This window comes from Mobula birostris, chromosome 16 (genome assembly GCF_030028105.1).
Source record: "Mobula birostris isolate sMobBir1 chromosome 16, sMobBir1.hap1, whole genome shotgun sequence".
Lineage (NCBI taxonomy): Eukaryota > Metazoa > Chordata > Chondrichthyes > Myliobatiformes > Myliobatidae > Mobula > Mobula birostris.
The window spans coordinates 16,320,350-16,339,522 of record NC_092385.1 but is presented as its reverse complement, the minus strand read 5'-3'; positions in this window follow the sequence as shown (position 1 = coordinate 16,339,522).

The following is a 19,173-nucleotide window of genomic DNA, read 5'->3' as shown; positions in this document are numbered from 1 at the left end:
GCTGCCCCAGCACACAACAGCAAACATGATAGCACTGGCCACCACAGACTTGTAGAACATCCTCAGCATCGTCCAGCAGATGTTAAAGGACCTCAGTCTCCTCAGGAAATAGAGACGGCTCTGACCCTTCTTGTAGACAGCCTCAGTGTTCTTTGACCAGTCCAGTTTATTGGCAATTTGTATCCCCAGGTATTTGTAATCCTCCACCATGTCCACATTGACCCCCTGGATGGAAACAGGGGTCACCAGTACCTTAGCTCTCCTCAGGTCTACCTCCAGCTCCTTAGTCTTTTTCACATTAAGCTGCAGATAATTCTGCTCACACCATGTGACAAAGTTTCCTACCATAGTCCTGTACTCAGCCTCATCTCCCTTACTGATGCATCCAACTATGGCAGCGTTGGATGCATAAACTCAAGACTGAGCAAAGATGAACAAAACAAAGGGGACAAATAGAGAAACAAGGTCCAGGTGCACTAATAATTAAAACAAGACACAGGCAAAAATAATCAACCAATAATCAGGACGAGGAGCAATGGAGCCTGGAGGACTCTGGCGCCCCCAAGTGCTCCAACTGAGGCATGGCAATAAAAGATAAAACTGAATTATTGGATTAGCTGATTCATGTCAAAGGGCCAAGCTTGGAGAGATTATATCTGGCCACAAAGGGGTGTTTAGACTTTGAATGTACTTTTAAAATCCATAGTCAATAATGATACACCATGACAAGAGGTATCCCCTTTGGGCTATAAGATGTCTTTTCAAGTCCCAGTCCTCATCAAATGGTGGTCACTCCTTTCCCTGAAAATCCTTGCAATTAAAAAGAAGAGATTTTTGTGCTTGCAGGCATCTTGAAAGACAAAATATATCATTGAATTATGGGAATAATGACTGGACTATTCCATTGCAAGTGAACCAAATCAATATTCTGTTTAAACTTGATACTGGAGCACAAGTAAATGTTCTTGCAGAATCTGAGTTTAATGCATTAAAGCCAAGACCAATGCTACATAAGACAAATATAAAAGTGACTGGGTATTCAGATGCAGACATTCCAGTTAAAGAAACATGTGTGGCAAAAGTATCACACAAAAATATTGTGCACACGCTGTCATTTGTGGTGGTGCCAAATAATGTACAGTCAATACTGGGTCTATCTGCCTGTGAGAGACTGAATTTGGTGAAAAGAATATTAGTCCTGGACAGTGACACAGAGTCAGAATACAGTGACAGAATGGAACGGCTAGAAGTCATAAAGAAGGCTCCCAGACCCAACCCATTGTTACCAGCATCTGACAAAGCATTGCCACCAAAACCAGGAGTTGCAATTTTGCCCTCTAGAAGTAACACACATTCATCAATGGGCCATGCATTCCATCACAATCTCACCTCTGCAGGAGGACAGAGGCCAAACTTGCCAGTACAGTATAATACTGATCTGAAGCCAAAGAGTGATAAGAATCAGGATCCAATTGGAGAAGTGAAAGCACAAGTGAAGGAATTGAGAAGTTTCATTGAAATGATGAAGTCTCAGCATAAAAAAAGAGATTACATAGTTAATGAACGAATTAGATGAAGAAAAGAAGATTCATATTTCATTACAAATGGAAATGAAGGAATTAAGAAAGCTACAGTACTTGAAGAAGTACAACCCAGATCATACACAGTCCAAACAGAAGAAGCAGTGTTAAGAACAAATCGCAAAGACCACAAGAAAGAGCCACCTTCAGAGTTTCAGTTAACTGATGCAGACCAGACAAAACATGAAAATAACAATGAAACACAAGAACTGTGAGAACCACTTAGAAGGTCTACTCGTGTTCGTAAGCCTCCAGAAAGACTGATAGAGACAAGATAAATTATGCATTTATTTTGATTAATATTGCTAATTGTTTTTCTTTTTAAGGAAAGGAAGATGTGGTGATATGACCTGTCAGGACGTGATTGGAAAGAGTTCTGAGCATGCGCAGAAATGATAGAATAATCTGGAAGCATGGCGCTGTAAGACATGTGTGGTTGTTGTTGTTAAATAAAAGTTCTAATTCTTCCAGAATATGATTCTTTATTGTTAATCCATGGTATGTATAAATATAAGAACACAACACTTTATATTGACAGTACTTGTTATATCCTCAAAGAACCCTAGTAACTTTATCAAACAGAGCCCGTCTTCCTGAATCCATGCCATATGAATCCATGACTGATAGAACCACTTCTATCCAGATGCCTCATTATTTCTTCCTTAATGATAGCTTCAATAATTTTCCTGACTACAGAGCTAACTGGCCTATAGATACCTGTTTATTGCCAACATCATTTTTTAAAAGGCAGCATGATATTCTCTGTCTTCCAAAGCACTGGGAACTGCCAGAGTCCAGAGAATGTTGGTAAATTATCACAAAACTACTTTGAGCAAAAGTTCCTTATTTCTGACCATCAACGTAAATGCATCTCAAGGTTGTATGCTTAGGCCCCTGTTCTTCTCCATATATACACCTGACTGTGTTAGCAAAGCACAGCTCCAATTGCGTAGATGACAACACCAAACACGCTAATAAATCTCTGTAGATGTGTTACACGCTGTAAGGTTTCACTGCTAATGTAATGTCTTCTCTGCAATGCTCCACTGCAAAGGTAATGGTTTCTCTGTCACAGCAATGTTTGGATTATGACTAGAGATAACGGGACATGTTGGCCAATGAGTGGGATGATGTTCTTTCTTGTGTGTCTGGGAGCAGCGATTTCTCTGTCTTTTGCCGAAGAGAAATGAGGGGAGAAGACGCGAATGGAGAGAGTTGGTAGAGTGCTGGATGGCGTGGTCTTGGAGCAAGGGTCCGAAGGTCAGCGACGATCGGAGGAGGTCGGTGGTGGATGAACGGCCTTATCAGTGAGCTCCAACATTGTGCATTAAACTGTTTCATGAGAATGGGCCCTTCTCTTCCTTTTGTTTCTTTATGAACCAGATAGTCATATTAAGAATAATAAAGCTCAATCGTTTAGTTGCATATTGTGTACTGTTTGTTATTTCATGGTACTGATTTGTAACAGGGGACACATTGCACAGCATCTACCCAAATGAGATTTCTTATGTTTGGCCAGGCTGGGGGCTATCACCCCACTATAAGCCATTAGCCAAACCGAGAGTTACAGATGTATTGGTGAAAATATCCGGACTAGTTGCACCCTGGTCAAATGCACGAAATTGCTGAGTGTAGTGAGCTCTGCCAATACATCATAGGCACATCAAATCCCCACCATCAGTGGTACCTACATAAAGGTAACACCTATCATCAAAGATCCCACCAAACTGGCCATCCAGTCGTCATACAGCTACCATTAGGTAGGAGGTACAGAAGCCTGAAGCCCTATACCACCAGGTTCAATAACAATTACTTCCCTTCAGCCATTCAGTTCTTGAACCAACTGGGACAACACCTAATCACAACCTCAATATAGCAACAGTAAATCACTTTGATCACATTACAATAGACTTTGCTTTTTTTTTAATTCAAACTGATGCCAATAATAACATATGTAATGGCACAGGAGCTTAACAAACCCATTCCAAGTTATTCCCATTCCCCTGCACTTTATTGCCCTCATGCCTGTCTAATTTCCTTTTGAACACATTGATTGCCTCTTTTTCCAAGACGCTCATACTCAACAAGTCTTCATTGCATCAACTTGCAATTCTTTCTGAAGCTCTTTATTCTGAATCCTCAGAGAACCATCAGCCTTTCTCTACCTTAACTTCTTATAATTTTATGTAATCTTCCCCATCCCTTGTACTGCATAACAACAAATTTCATGACATATGCCTGAGATACTAAACCTGATTCTAATACTGAAATATGGTAGGTGGTTTTCTATGTACAAAACTCTGCCTTCTGTCACATTACACTTTGGAAGTAGGTGCAATATCATCATATTTAGATCAGTTCAAATGTCCATTATTTATTGTTTTGTTTCAGACTTCAGGCAGATGTGTTTTTTTCCTCCCCCTTTCCGACTCAGAGTGATTACTCCTGCACCCTATTTGTTTATCCTGTTTGGTCGTGATAGTTTATAATCGGCCTTTCACGTAATGCTTTCAGGAAGTTTTGGCTGGGATGGACATTTTCGAGTACTGAATAGTTTAATGGTTCCATTTAATAACAGAAAATGTATAAAGTATACAACATGAAATTATTGGTCTTTGCAGACGTCCACAAAAATGCAACACCCCTAAGAATGAATGACAGTAACATTAGAACCCCAAAGCTCCCTTCTCCCCCATCCCACACACAAGTAGCAACAAAGCATCAACCCCCTCCTTCCCCACCCATTTCAGCAAAAAAACATCAGCGCCCATCACCTCTAATTTATTTACCTTATTAGGTTATTAGCTTCACCTTTCATAGGCTATATGATGGAACTAGGAGTTCCTGTATCTCCTACATGCCATATTGTGAAAGGCACATTCGATCATTAAGACCTTTCTTACCACTGGAACTGCTTTACCTCCCAAGCTACCCAGTTGTCCCTTAAGTGTGTGCTCTCACAATGTGAAGCTTTTTCAACTGACATATCATGAGTAGAAATATAAATCGATTCCTGCATGCAGTATCAGTGCATAGAATTTGATAATGAGACATGCTGTTATTTCACATAAGATCCGCTTTTTCAATTTGTCAAGAACCATGGATTTAACTTCACTCAACTTCTTTGCCCCATCACTGAACTGTTCCCGCCATCTATGGACTCACTTTCAAGGACTCTTCCTCTCTTGTTCTTAATATTTATTGCTTATTTATTTAATTTTACTATTTTTTGTATTTGCAGAGCCTGTTCTATGCTGCACATTGATTGTTTGTCCACCCTGTTGGGTGCGGTCTTTCATTGATTCCATTATGGTTCCTGGATTTACTGAATATGCCTGCAAGAAGATGAATCTCAGGGTTGTATGTGGTGACATAAGCGTACTTTGATAATGAATTCACTTTAAACTTTGATTTTTATTCTTCTCCAGGGACAAGAACATCAGGATTTATGCTCCATCCCAAATTTCCATTGAGAGAGAGGACAGTCCTTTAAATGAACGGACACCTCTGACTATGTATAATGGATATCTGTACATGCCCTCCTCTGCTTACGATCAGTGAGCATTTGGAGATGGGTGGGAAGGGTAGGGATGGATTTGCTGGCTATTGTGGAACTGCTAGGTGGGAATGGGACATTTCTGGGTGCCTTCTCTGCTTCCCTTCCTCGTGCCACGATAATCACAGGCTGGGTAAAACTGGAAACATTCAGCAGACTCTCATGCTCACTTACTGAGTCGGGGAAAGCTGGGTATAAGACTTGCAGCACCCTGCTCGTTCTCACACACTGCTTTTGGTCATTTCCCACTTAACAAATCCTTCGGGTTCAATGGTTCAGTTTAATATCACTGAATGTTATCACTATAAAGGCATCCGTTAGTCTTGCGAGACCATGGGTCTGTACCTGGAAAGTTTTTCTATGTTTCTTCACTCTGGGTAAGGTTGTATGAAAGACCGGCAGTTGCCCATGCAAGTCTCCCCTCTCCACAACACCGATGTTGTTCAAGGGCGAGGGCCGATACAGCTTGGCACCAGTGTCGTCGCAGAGCACCGTGTGGTTAAATGCCTTGCTCACCACACACCGCTTTGGCTGGCATTCGAACTCACAACCTTCAGATCGCTAGTCCAATGCCTTAACCACTTGGCCACGTGCCCACATCAGTATACGAACTGAAATTCTTACTCTTCACAGACATCCATGAAACAGAAAAAAAACCCACAAAGAATGAATGATAGAAAACATTAGAACCCTAAATCTCCTTCCCCCTCCCATGCACAAGTAGCAGCCAAAGATTCAACCACCCCCCCTCCACCACGCAAGGAATTGCAAAGCCCCATGGTCTAGAGTGCATCAAAAACTACCGTCCATCCAAACACTGCAACATCTCAGACTAACTAGCGAGGGATAGAGAGGAACCACTCCTCCAGCAGATGAGAGGGAGACCAAAAGCTTGCTGTTTTGTTGCTAGAGTCTGCAGTGTTGCTTATTATGGAAAATTGGTCATGAACAGCACCCTGTCATATCCTGGGCACCGCATGTAGTGGCATGAAACAACTGCGTGGCTCGCAAGGCCATGCCCAAGGGTATGTGAGTACGAAGTCATCAATTGCCAGATCGGTTGAGGACTGGCCAAGTCATGACCTTCCATTTTAAGGAAGTAGCAATTGTTTATTGTCATGTAAACAAACTCATAACTAGCTCAATATTTTGCCTTACATTCCAATAAATTTAGACAATTATCTCTTATACAAGTCTTTATAAAAAGGATTGGTATAGAATCAGAATCAGGTTTAATATTAGGTTTTAATGTTGTGAAATTTGTTAACTTTGCAGCAGCACAAGGAAATACATAATAAGAGAAATGAAAAAACTAAATTGCAGTAAATACAAATATATTTTATAGTTAAATTAAATAAGTCGTGCAAAAAATAGGAAATAAAAGAAGTAATGAGGTAGTGTTCATGCATTGAATGCCCATTCAGATATCAGATGACAGAGGAAGAAAATGATTATGTGCCTTCAGGCTTCTGTACCTCCTTCCTGATGGTAGCAATGAGAAGAGGGCATGTCCTGGGTGATGGGAGACCTTAATGATGGACGCCACCTTTCTCAGGCACCGCTCCTTGAAGATGTTTTGGGCACTACAGAGGCTAGTGCCCATGATGGAGCTGACCAATTTTACAACTCTCTGCAGCTTATTTCGATCCTGGGCAGTAGCCCCGTCATACCAGATGGTGATGCAGGCATTTAGAATGCTAGTGGGAGTAGACCACCCCTTCACTCTCCCCAAAAAACACGAAGAAACTGCAAGTGTACATGCTCATACGTATAACATGTGATGAATTGACTGGTCATCCAAATGGAGCCAACTCTATATTTCTACAGTCTCTTGTTGTGGCGCTTGATGACTATTTAAACTACTAGGTAGATCCATTTTTAATCTGTCAACAAAATTGACTGAAGCTGCCAAGATCAAACCATTCTATAATGAGAAATATGAATGTCCACACCAATGGTTAGTGATTAATCCAAGTCCTAATATTACAAATATTTGGTGATCATTTGTGAGAGGAGCATTTTTTTAAAATATATCTTTAGTTCTCCTGGCAGGGTCTAGCCTTACCAACAAATACGATTCAGTCATTACCAAATATACAGCAGCACATCCATTTGATATTTCTGTTCCTCATTCTGTATTGTAGACAAACTCACCTGATCCAACAATTTTACATTGCAATTTTACAACTTAATTTAAATTTGAAACAGTAACATAAAGTCAATTTATTTAAAATGTCAGAATATGTCATCCAAAAATAAAGTCTATATTATATCCATAAATACAAGAGATTCTGCAGATGCTGGAAATCCAGAGTAACACATATACAATGCTGGAAGAGCTCAGCAGGTCAGGCAGCATCAATAGAGAGGAATAAAGTGGCAATGTTTGGGGTGAGGCTCTTCATCAGACCTTCAGCCCAAAATGTTGACTCTGTTCCTCTCTGTAGATGCTGCCTGGCCCGCTGAGCTCCTCCAGCACTGTACTTGTGTTACCATATTACACCCATGTGTACTAACCCAACTTTCCAGCTGTAACAGCACCACATGCTATGGATGCCTGAGCCTTCGTGAATGGAGATAGACCCGCAACAAGTGGAAATAATCAGCAGGACAGGCAGCATTCACAGAGACAGAAACAGAGTCAATGTTTCAATCTGATTATCTTTGATGACCAAGTACTCAAAGTCCTGAAACATTAACTCTGTACCTCTTTCTGCATGTGCTTTCTGACCTATTGAGCAGAATGAGAGTGTGATACAGCATGGAAGCTTGCCCTTTGACCCAACTTGCCCATGCTTGTGCTTGTGTTTGGTCCACATCACTCTAAACCTTAAAACCATAAGATATCAGAGCAGAATTAGACCATTTGTTCCATTGAGTCTGCTCTGCCATTTCATCATGGCTGGTCCATTTTTCCTCTCAGCCCTAATCTCCTGCCTTCTCCCTGTATCTTGACTGATCAAGAATCCATCAGATGATGATAGCTGGTTCTTCGCTTGCGAAGATCAAGAGGGAATATCTCCATCACAGTAGGGCTTTCCTTCCCGTCTGCACTGCGTAGGTTTATAGTGAGGATCGGTGCACGCGGACCTATTCCATTCTTTAGGCCGGGGAATGCTTCACTATGGCACAGTGAGCTGTGACGACTATGGCGACCTCCAAGCTATAGGTTGAGTATTGGAGCTTTCATTCTCCTGGATAAAGTGCCTGGCTAGACTAACAGTCCCACCTACCTGGGTTTGGAATCAGAGTTCTCCTCCTCAGCTGGTTGCCACCCCCAGCCGGCCTGCCCAATTATACCGCTGGACACTCGGTCGCACCATGACATTGCAAACTCAGTAAGAACAGGAACACCACTTGAAGGCGTTGCTATGGGGACAGTTGTGTCGGAGAGGCTAAATGCGAGTGACCTACTGTGTGGCAAGTCAAACAGTGGCCCTGCGGCAATCACTACACTTGGAAAGGAGAAACTATGGGAGATGCTTCACCTTCCTTAAGTGAGCAGGACATCCAGCCCAGGCCCCACTAGTCCTCAAGAATCTATCAACCTCTGCCTTAAATATACATAAAGACTTAGCCTCCATAGGTGCCTGTGGCAACAAATTCCATAGATTCACCTCTCTGGCTAAAGAAATTCCTCAACTCCATTCTAAAAGAACACCCGTTTATTCTAAGGCTGTGTCTTGTGGTCTGAGACTATCCTGCCGTAGGAAACATCCTCTCCACCTTCACTCAATCAAGGCCTTTCGCCATTTGATAGGTTTCAATTAGGCCCCTCATTCTTCTGAATTCCAGTGAATACAGGCCCAGAGCTATCAAACGCTCTTCGTATGATGAACCTTTCAATCCTGGAATCATTTCCTCCTTTGAACACTCTCCAAGTTCAGCACATCCTTTCTATGATAACAAGATCTGAGTGATAAGCACAAGAGATCCTGCAAATGCTGGAAGCCCAGAGCAACAAACACAAAGTGCTGGACAAACTCAGCAAGTTGGGTACCATCTACGGAGAGGAATAAACAGTCGATGTCTGGGGTGAGACTCTTCATCAGACTTAAATGAAATACCCTACCAAATAAGGATGAATCCGACAAATGTATGGCAGGCCTTTCCTGCTATGGTGCAGAAGATCTCATAGAGAAAGTCTCCCAATAAAGTGTGAGGACCCTACATGCATCCCAAAAGAATGCCACAGCGACCCAACTAAACTTCTATGTATTTCCAGCATTCACTTTTTATGCAGGTTTATAGAATCTGCACTGCTTTTCAAAATAAAATAAAGCTTGCTCTCACTCTGTTTATAAAATTACAACTAAATTAATCTCATGATCGATTTGCTATCTTCTATAACAGTTAACCGTTAGGCCATCTAAGATATTTATATGTTTCAATGGGATGCCCTCTCTCCTAAAATGATCCATCAGATAACAAATATCAGGTCCAAACTATTTTTTGGATGAGCTGACACAGATGGACAATCACTTGTCCTAACCTCAACATGAAAAAATACAGTGGAGACTAATATTTTGATTTTTCTTTCCCTACCGTAAGTCTTATATAATCATGGGGTTGCTTTATCAGTGATTTTTACATGGCAATGTAAAACAGACTAAGAATTGGATGTTCTCTTGATTCTGTTCACAATCAAATGTAATTTTCTTGTCTCTTCTGTTCCTGTTTAAAAATGTCACATCAGTTCCTTCTGGACCTAAATATCCAAAGGTATCTTACTGTGTGCAACTCTTATCTTCTTGGTCAGGGATGACAAAGAAGGAAGGCAACTAAAAGATGGAGAATGAAGAAAAGAACTTACAAGGAAATGACAAGACGAAACTTCAATATATAACAAATTAAAATATTGAAGATATAAAATTGAATGGAGAATAATATATAGCATGAGAAAAATGTACAGTATGTGGCTGGCCTGCAAGAAGTCTTCTATTGTTACTTATTCACCCAATGGTAGTCTAGAGCAGGGGTTAATCCATGGACCCCTACCATTAATCAAAAAGTCCACGGACTCCAGGTTGGGAACCCCTGCTCTAGAGGTTACAAGATGGTACCATGCTCATTTGGCCTGAATGTCTAAAGTAGGGGTTGCCAACCTGTCGATCTTTGAGACTTTCCCAGTAGATCCCGAAAAAAAATCAAAAATAAATACGCAAGTACTGTTGTAATGTGAGCATTATAAAAATAAGTAATACTAATTAGGATAATGGTAATATAGCAATACTTTTGCTACAAAGCTGTTTGTAAAGAAAGATTGTTTCCGGGTTGAAGGGTTTTAGTTCCGTTCTTTCTGCCCAGTGCGCATGTGTGTAGCACCCCTGCCATGAACTGCGTTTTCAGCGCAGCTTGTGCTGCATCAAAGTGACCAATTAAATTAGATACGCAGTGGTCCCCAACCACTGGGCTGCAAAGAATGCAGCGGTACAGCGGTAGTTGGAATGCACCCAGCACATCTTTAAGAAAAAAGCTGAAATAAACAAGCTAATTAATTAGGTGCCACCCGGCACGTAAATGTTGACCCAGATCAGAGGCGATTGCCGATTGCGTTGCCTCTGATCTGGGCTGACATTTACGTGCTGGGCGGCACCTAATTAATTACGTAAACATGAGGAATTCTGCAGATACTGGAAATTCAAGCAACACACATCAGAGTTGCTAGTGAACGCAGCAGGCCAGGCAGCATCTCTAGGAAGAGGTGCAGTCGACGTTTCGGGCCGAGACCCTTCGTCAGGACTAATTGAAAGAAGAGTTAGTAAGAGATTTGAAAGTGGGAGGGGGAGGGGGAGATCGAAAATGATAGGAGAAGACAGGAGGGGGAGGGATGGAGCCAAGAGCTGGACAGGTGATTGGCAAAAGAGATATGAGAGGATCATGGGACAGGAGGTCTAGGAGAAGGAAAAGAGGGAGGGGGGAAAACCCAGAGGATGGGCGAGGGGTATAGCCAGAGGGGCAGAGGGAGAAAAAGGAGAGAGAGAGAAAGAATGTGTGTATATAAATAAATAATGGATGGGGTACGAGGAGGAGGTGGGGCATTAGTGGAAGTTAGAGAAGTCAAAGTTCATGCCATCAGGTTGGAGGCTACCCAGACGGAATATAAGGTGTTGTTCCTCCAACCTGAGCGGCCCGGATTTGGGGACCACTGGATAAGAGTACAGTATGTCGCAAACATCAATATACGGCACTCGCTCGTGATATCCTGATAGCATGGCGGAGGCTCCATGAAAGAAGGCAAAAACGTACAAATACCATCCAGGATGGGAAGAGGAATTTCTATTTACCTTGGTGAAAGACAAGTGTGTATGTATGATGTGCCACCAAACACAAGCACTGACTAAAAGAGGGAATCTGGAGCGGCACCACAACACCAACCACCAGAAATTTAAAGACACCTACCCCCCAAAGAGCGCAATTCGTGCCTGGAAAGTTGAGAAGCTTAAATCAGGGTTGAAGGCCCAGCAATCATTTTTCACAAAACATGCTGCTCAAAATAAGGCTGCTATTGAAGCATCATTTCGTGCAAGTCACCTTTTGGCTAAACACAAGAAGCCTTTTACAGATGGCGATTTATTCAAGGAAGCAACGGCCATTACTGCCGAGACTGTTTTTAATGACTTTAAAAATAAAAATGGCATCACAACCGCAATACATGATATACCGCTTGGCCCTGCAACAGTGACAAGGAGGGTAGAGTCATTGTCAGAGGACGTGGATATTTTTCACTACAATTCGATGAATCCCTGGATGTAATGCAAACAGCTCAGCTTGTTGTATTTGTCAGAATGGCTTTCCAGGATTTTACAACAAAGGAGGACTTCCTCACTCTTTTGCAATTAAAGGAAAGAACGAGAGGTGAGGATATTTACAATGAGTTTTAAAAATATGTCCATGAAAATGACATCCCCATTCATAAACTGGTGGCAATTACTACTGATGAGGCCTCAGCAATGTGCGGTGTGTGCATTAGTTTTATAGCACTAAAAATCAGTGCCTACTTCAGGTCAACTTATCTATGTGAAATTGCATTTTCACAGATGAAAAATTATTAAATCTAAGTACAGGAGCTGTCTTACTGACAGACACCTCACAGACTGTCTCAGACTGGCTGTCTGTAGTTATGAGCCAAATTTCAGGGAACTAGCAATAAGTATTCAGCACCAGTCATCACACTGAGTGCAACAGTCAATTTTTATTCATTTATTTTTTGTGTTGAAATAAAATTAAATAATGAAACTTAGAATTAAAGGTGTGAAGTATTGTAATATTCTTAAAGATATGCTAGTTACAGTGTTTTCTTGTTTGAATTAATTTGAAAGTTTGACAAACACATTTTGTGTAATTCAAATACAATTAGCCCAAATAAAAGGCCTCAAATTGGCAGTACAATCTGAACTGTTTTTTCTCTAAACGATTTAGTAGGTAGATCTTGCCTTTCACTGAGGTCGAGGTAGGGGATCTTGGGCTTAAAAAGGTTGGTGACCACTAGTCTAAAGCCTTACTGATTTTGAGCTTTGGGTTTGAACAGATTTGGCTGATAACCACAAGAGATCCTGCAGTTGCTGGAAATCCAGAACAACGAACACAAAATTTGTGAGGAACTCAGCAGGTCAGGCAGCGTCTATGGGGGTAAATAAACAGTCAAAGTTTCAGGATGAGACCCATCATCAGATTTAAATGAGATGCCCAACCAGACAAGGATGAATCTGACAAATGTATGAACATTAGTATTTGACAGGCCCTTCCTGCTAGGCAGCAGCAGACCTCACAGAGGAAGTCCCCCAATAAAGTGTGGGGACCCTTCATGCATCACAAAAGAATGTCACAGCCACCCAACTCTACTGTTCCTCCCTCTCCCTCTGACAAAGCCCACCATAAGCAAGAACGGTAGATTAACCCACAGGTAACTTGGCTTGGAGGCATCAGGTCTATTTGATAAACAAGCAATGACACGGAATTGTAGAGCTGAACAGCATTTTCCAGAGTATTAATTGATCATGTGATCCCATTCTAAAATAATCACTGTGTTCCATTCTCCTCCCACACAGAGCAAGGACTGAGTTTCCTTTGTCATTTTCCACTGCTCTAGTCTTTGTACTTAACCGATCATCCTTTGCAATTTTCAGTGCCAGCTTTATTGCCAGGTGCCCAAGTGCACCAAAGCAATAGAAAAACTTTCAACAGCATCACAGACACGGAACATCAGATAAGCAGCATTCACAAGAAAAACATAAACATAAATTTTACACAATTTGTACAAGAAAAAAAAATTAGAATAAAAGGTCCATTTAGTGCAAAGTGATCAGTGGTCAGAGTGTTGCTAACCTGAAGTGGTGGTTAGAGTTTTGCTGGTTGGTTCAAGAACGGAATGGTTGAATCAAAGTAGCTGTTCTTGAAATCAGTGGTGTGGGACTTCAGGCTTCTGTACCTCCTGCATGGTGGTACTGTAGCTACAAAAAGATGGCAGGGCCCAGATGGTGGGGATCTTTGATGAAACATCTTGCCTTCTGGTAGATACTAACAGTGGTGGGAAGGTATGTGCCGTATGGACCCTTGGCCAAAATCCAGTACTCTCTACAGCTTCTTGCATTCCAGCGCATTCGAATTGTTGTACCAGGCCATGATGCAGCCATTGGGGATACCTTCAATGGTATGTTTGTCAAAGTTATTTGGAGTGTTCAGTGATGAACTAAATCCCCTTAACCTCCTATGAAAATAAAGACAGTGATGAGCTTTCCAGGGATCCAAACAGTCACAGAACATAGAACAGTACAACACAGGCCCTTCCGTGCACAACGTTGTGCCGACCTTTTAACCTATTAGATGACCATTTTGTCAAGCACTTATCTTCAGTTCACAGGGGTGATCCTGAGCTTCCAGTTGCCATTACTGTTGTTCTCTATCCCACTCCTGCTCTGACCTGCCTATCTCCAATCTCCTGTACCACATTAACAAGGCCCAATGTTAACTAACTTAAGGAGTAACACCTAATCTTCTTGTTGTGCAGATAGAAGTCTCCTGGACGCAAAATCAAATTCAATAATTTCAACTCGCCCACTTTGTTATTTTTGTATCAGAACCGGCCAGCTTGGCAGTTGGTTATCCTTCTGTAATGTTAATTTTTCTCACTCCATTAACCCTGCCTAATCTGCAGAGCATTTTCTACACCCTTCACAGCTGTTCTGTGCTCCTTTTATTCTCTCTCACTCATCTCCCTTAATAACCAATCAATCAAATAGCTTCAGCAATTACTTATTACAGCCACTCAGGTCTAACCCCTGGCATTTATACCTGATATCCTATCCAACCTTCTCCTACATCCTGTAAAATGCTGACTTGTTTTCTTCCTTCCCCAATTTTGAAAACTGGAATTTGACCTGAAACATTAACTTTGTTTCTCTTACCACGGATGCTGTCTAATCTATTAATCATCCCCAGTAGTTTTTGTTTAGTACAGATTCCCAGGGCCTGCAATTTTTTTTGATTTTCAAGAATTGTTTCTATTTTATTTTTCACTTTTCAGTTAATTTATTATACTACAGCTCTTCCTTCCTTTCTATTTCTACCCTACTTAACTTTATCCGAAACACTAGATTGTTCAAATCACTTGACTATTTTGCATAGCATACACCCATACTATATTACATAAATAGGAATCCTACAATAATTCATGCATTTTTCAACCTTGTGTATTATAACATTTGTTTGTTTGTTTATTGTGATACAGCACGGAATAGGCCCTTCCGGCCCTTCAAGCCGCGCCGACCAGCAATTCCCCCATTTAATCCTAGCCTAACATTGACCATTGACCAATTAATCCATCAACCGGTACATCTCTGGATTGTGGGAAGAAACCAGAGCACCCGGAGGAAACCTTCATGGTCACGGGGAAAATGGACAAGCTCCTTACAGGCAGCAGTGGGAATTGAACCTGTGTCACTGGTACTGGAAAGCATGCTAACCACTACAATACCGTGCCACCTCAGTAGTATAGTAAAATAGTGTAATATGAATTAATATGAAATAAGAATTTAATGTTTAACAAAACCTACCAAAGTGGTCTGAATTGTAGTAAGAAATAATTTTGGTCTCTTATCAAACTGGCATCCATTTCTCATCCAGAGGTATCGATATATTCATGAATGTTGATATGTAGCCTCTTAATACATTCTTAGTGGAAGTGTTGCTTGATTCTTCAGGAGATTATTTAAGTTAATTGGATTATGATATGACATTATTGAATTTGATATGAAATTCAATATTTCTCCAAAGTGTGTGATGTCTCCAGTACTAAACATAATGTGTCATTTTTCAAAGGGTAGTTACATATTTACAAGTAAACATGGGGCTTTCTCATCAATATATCACTTCAGTATTCCATATGCAATCCTAACCTATTCTGCAGGACAATATGTGGGAGATAAGATCACTCACAAGATGCTGATTCAGAGCAAAAATATCTATACATTTGGTAAAGTTCAATCTCTATCTTGAATTCCGCCATTAACCTATACAACGAGCTACACAATCCCAGGAGAGAACCAGCTTCCAAAAAAAACCACTTGATTTAGTTCACAGTCTAAAACAAGGTTTAGGCAACTTTAGCCACAGAGTTTTCTTAACTTTCTGTCTGGAGTAGAGGGAAAGACATTGGAAGTGGATACTGACGCAAGAAAATATGCAGATACTGGAAATCCAAAGCAACACACACAAAGTCCTGAAGGAATGCAGCAAGTCATGCTGAGTGGATACTGTGTGTTTTAATTCATGCAATGTTGAGGTAGATATGGCATTAGTAAGGAAGAGTGGAGGGAGCAAGAAGGTGGCTTAACCATTTCAGTTCCTCTGGCAGAGGTCACCACATTACCTGCAATCTCCAGTTGCAATTGGCACACTGTTTCTGCAAAAATGTAGAGAATCTGAAGGATCATTCGTTGTTATTGACACAAACACAAGAGATTCTACAAATGCTGAAAATCCAGACTAAGAAACACAAAATGCTAGAGGAGCTCAGCAGGTCAAGCAGCATCTATATCGAAGAGTAAACAGTCGGTGAATCGGGCTGAGACCCTTCATCAGGACTGGAAAGAAGGTTAGGGAGGGGAAGGAGTACAAGATGGAGGGTGATATTGTGTGGTTATAGCATGTTTACATTTTTTGTAACTTCTTTTTCTAATGAAATCTTATCATGGAAAGTTACAAACAAGAAGAAACACATGTGAGACATATATACCATATGATATTGCTTTTGATTCTTTATTGTATCATCCACTGTTGAAAGATGACTATGTCAATAAAGGACATTTGGTTGCTAGCTCTATCTGTGATCACCACAACTCCAGTAAATAACCCACTGGTATTGCACATAAGACGACTGATCCTAGTACAACTACATTAACCCACGTTCATAAAGTGTCTCACCGTGCTCCACAGGAGCAAAGTTAACAGACAGTGGTCAAAGAGAAGAAAGCAGAAACACATGGAATTCTTGTGAATTCTAGTCTTTAGGTCCTTGTCTGCTCAAGATGTTTGGTGAGCTGATTGACAAAGCCAGAAGATGCCAGAAATGGTAGGAATCATAGTGTCATAATCAATATAATGGTGCAGAATTTTCTATATTTGGATACTGTATAGTCTTTTGATAGTGTAATAACATGGAAACTCAGTTGGCATGTCTTTAAGCTGCATACAATGGAGTTCAACATACTTTACTGTACACATATTGCACACTTAGCTCAGTTTGGATGTATGGTTGCCAGTGCATAAAGGCTGCTGGGTATTTAAATGTGGTTCGTATTCTCAGCCTTGATGGCACATTGCAAAGTGTAGATCACGTGCGAATCTGAGTGCACACATTGCTAACATGTTCCACCACACTGAAGTGCTACAAATTGTGGCACTTAGATGAGAACCTCGCACCCTTCACATCCACAGGTATCACTTCCTTATACCATCAAATCAAGACACCTTCTCCAATGTTATTTTACCACCTATTTTTTTAAAGCAGGTGTGAACATTTTGGCCTGCATTTCCACATAGGTCACATTTTCTATCCCTTTGGCTAATGCCAAAGTTATTCTGTTGTATTTTGTGCGGAGGATCGTATGGGGCCGGGTTGTCCCAAGTGTCAGATGAATAGAAATTCAATCCATCAGACTGACCTGAATATTGCTCCACACTTAGACCTTTGGTCTGAGGGGAATGTAAACCACCCATCGTAGTTATGGTAGATTTGAAACAGTGTGAGGCTGACATTATTCCATGTTTTCGTTATTTCCTCTGAGCAATCTTGATTTAAGCTAGTTTTTTGCTTTAATCAGAGACACCCAATGGACAGTAAAGGAAATGCAGCTTACGTATGATGATGTATGAATGTTGAAACAGAATCAGATTTATTATATTGACATTTGCCATGATCGTTGTTGTTTTGCAGCAGCAGTACAGTGCAATTCATAAAAATTAATGTGAGTTACTAAAACGAACAGAGCAAGAGATGAATAAAGAGGTGGTGGGATTGGGAGAGAATGCCCTTTGTTTGATATGTTATTTGATTCCTTCTCCAATGTTTTTTTCAAATACTAGAGCAACACAGAGAACCCTGGAGTCAATTTTCATTACAAGATGGTGAAGCAGAGAGTCACTATGAAGAATATGGGCTAAATTTATGGAACTGCTTGTCGCATTCTTGGAAGCATGTGATGCAATTGGCCATCTGCTTCTTCTTGGATAAGGTGTGATTTTTTTCCCTGAGTAAGATATACAGCAGCTAGAGGCAACAGCAACAGTGACAGATGTCTCCTGAATCTGACCTGGAGAGCTATTTGTTTGTTCATCATGCTGCTTAAGAATAAGATCTTGGAGCCCTCGCGGGCACATTCGAATTATGTTTGTGCTTATATAGAATAAATCCCCAAAAAACAGGGTTTGTTTTTAAACATACTCCACAACGATGAATGACTTGCATCACATTTCTTTGTGGTAGACAGGACTGGCCAAACTTAACATGGCCAGACTGTTTCTCGAATGCTGTGTAACTGTGTGACGCTGTGTGCTGTCCCTGTAGTAACACTGTCTCATTCGGCTGTATTCATGGGTATTCATTGAATAGACTTTATTACTTACATCCTTCATATACATGAGGAGTAAAAATCTTTACATTTGATTAAATGACAATTGAACTGGATAATTGAACTAGAATGGCAATCAAGTTCGAAGAGCACGGTTAATGTTGGTGGGCTAAGTGATTTTGCTGTCATCGGTAGGTTTCAGGATGTTGTTTCGCTACAAAGGTAGTTTTTTTTTGCACTGCATATTATTTGCTGAAAATCATTAAGCTGCTTCACAAGAACGGTTTTGAGATCTGCTGGAGCTGGATCCTCTCCAAAGGTGTGATGCATCCATTTTAATGTGTTATTTAAAAATCATATCAAACATTTCAGAATAAAAGGTGGGATATAGAGCAGCCTATGAAGTCCATGCTAGGTTGGTCCAAGAGCACTGTAGGTGCTTGCACACTCTTCCCTCTAATTCGGGAGGAGAAGATGGCGGCGCGACCACTCGGGTGGTGATGTCTGTTATTTGTCAAGTAGGGTACTGTGCATAATCCTGATTTGATGGAGACGGACGTGAGAGCACGGAGGAACATCTGGTGAAACATCTGAAATGCCTGCTTTGTTGCTGCTGCTACTGTGTGATCCAGAATCTCCGGAAAGGAAGGCCCCGAGTCCTCGGCTTTGCTTGTTGCTCGGCGGCCAGGACGGGGTCGAAGCGCTCGGCAGAGATGGAGCTCGGTGCTCGGTGTCGGAGGGCTGGTCGGAGGCTCGAAGTTTTCGGATGGACTCAGAGTTGGCTGCAGTCAGGTGCTTCCAATGCATCGGCAAGTTTGCGGCGCTTGGAGGTTCATGGCAGGGAGAGTTTCTCCCTTCTACCGTCTGCATTAGATGATGGGGCTATCGGGACTTTGGGACTTTTTTTTACCATGCCCATGGTCTGCTCTTTATCAAATTATGGTATTGCTTTGCACTGTTGTAACTA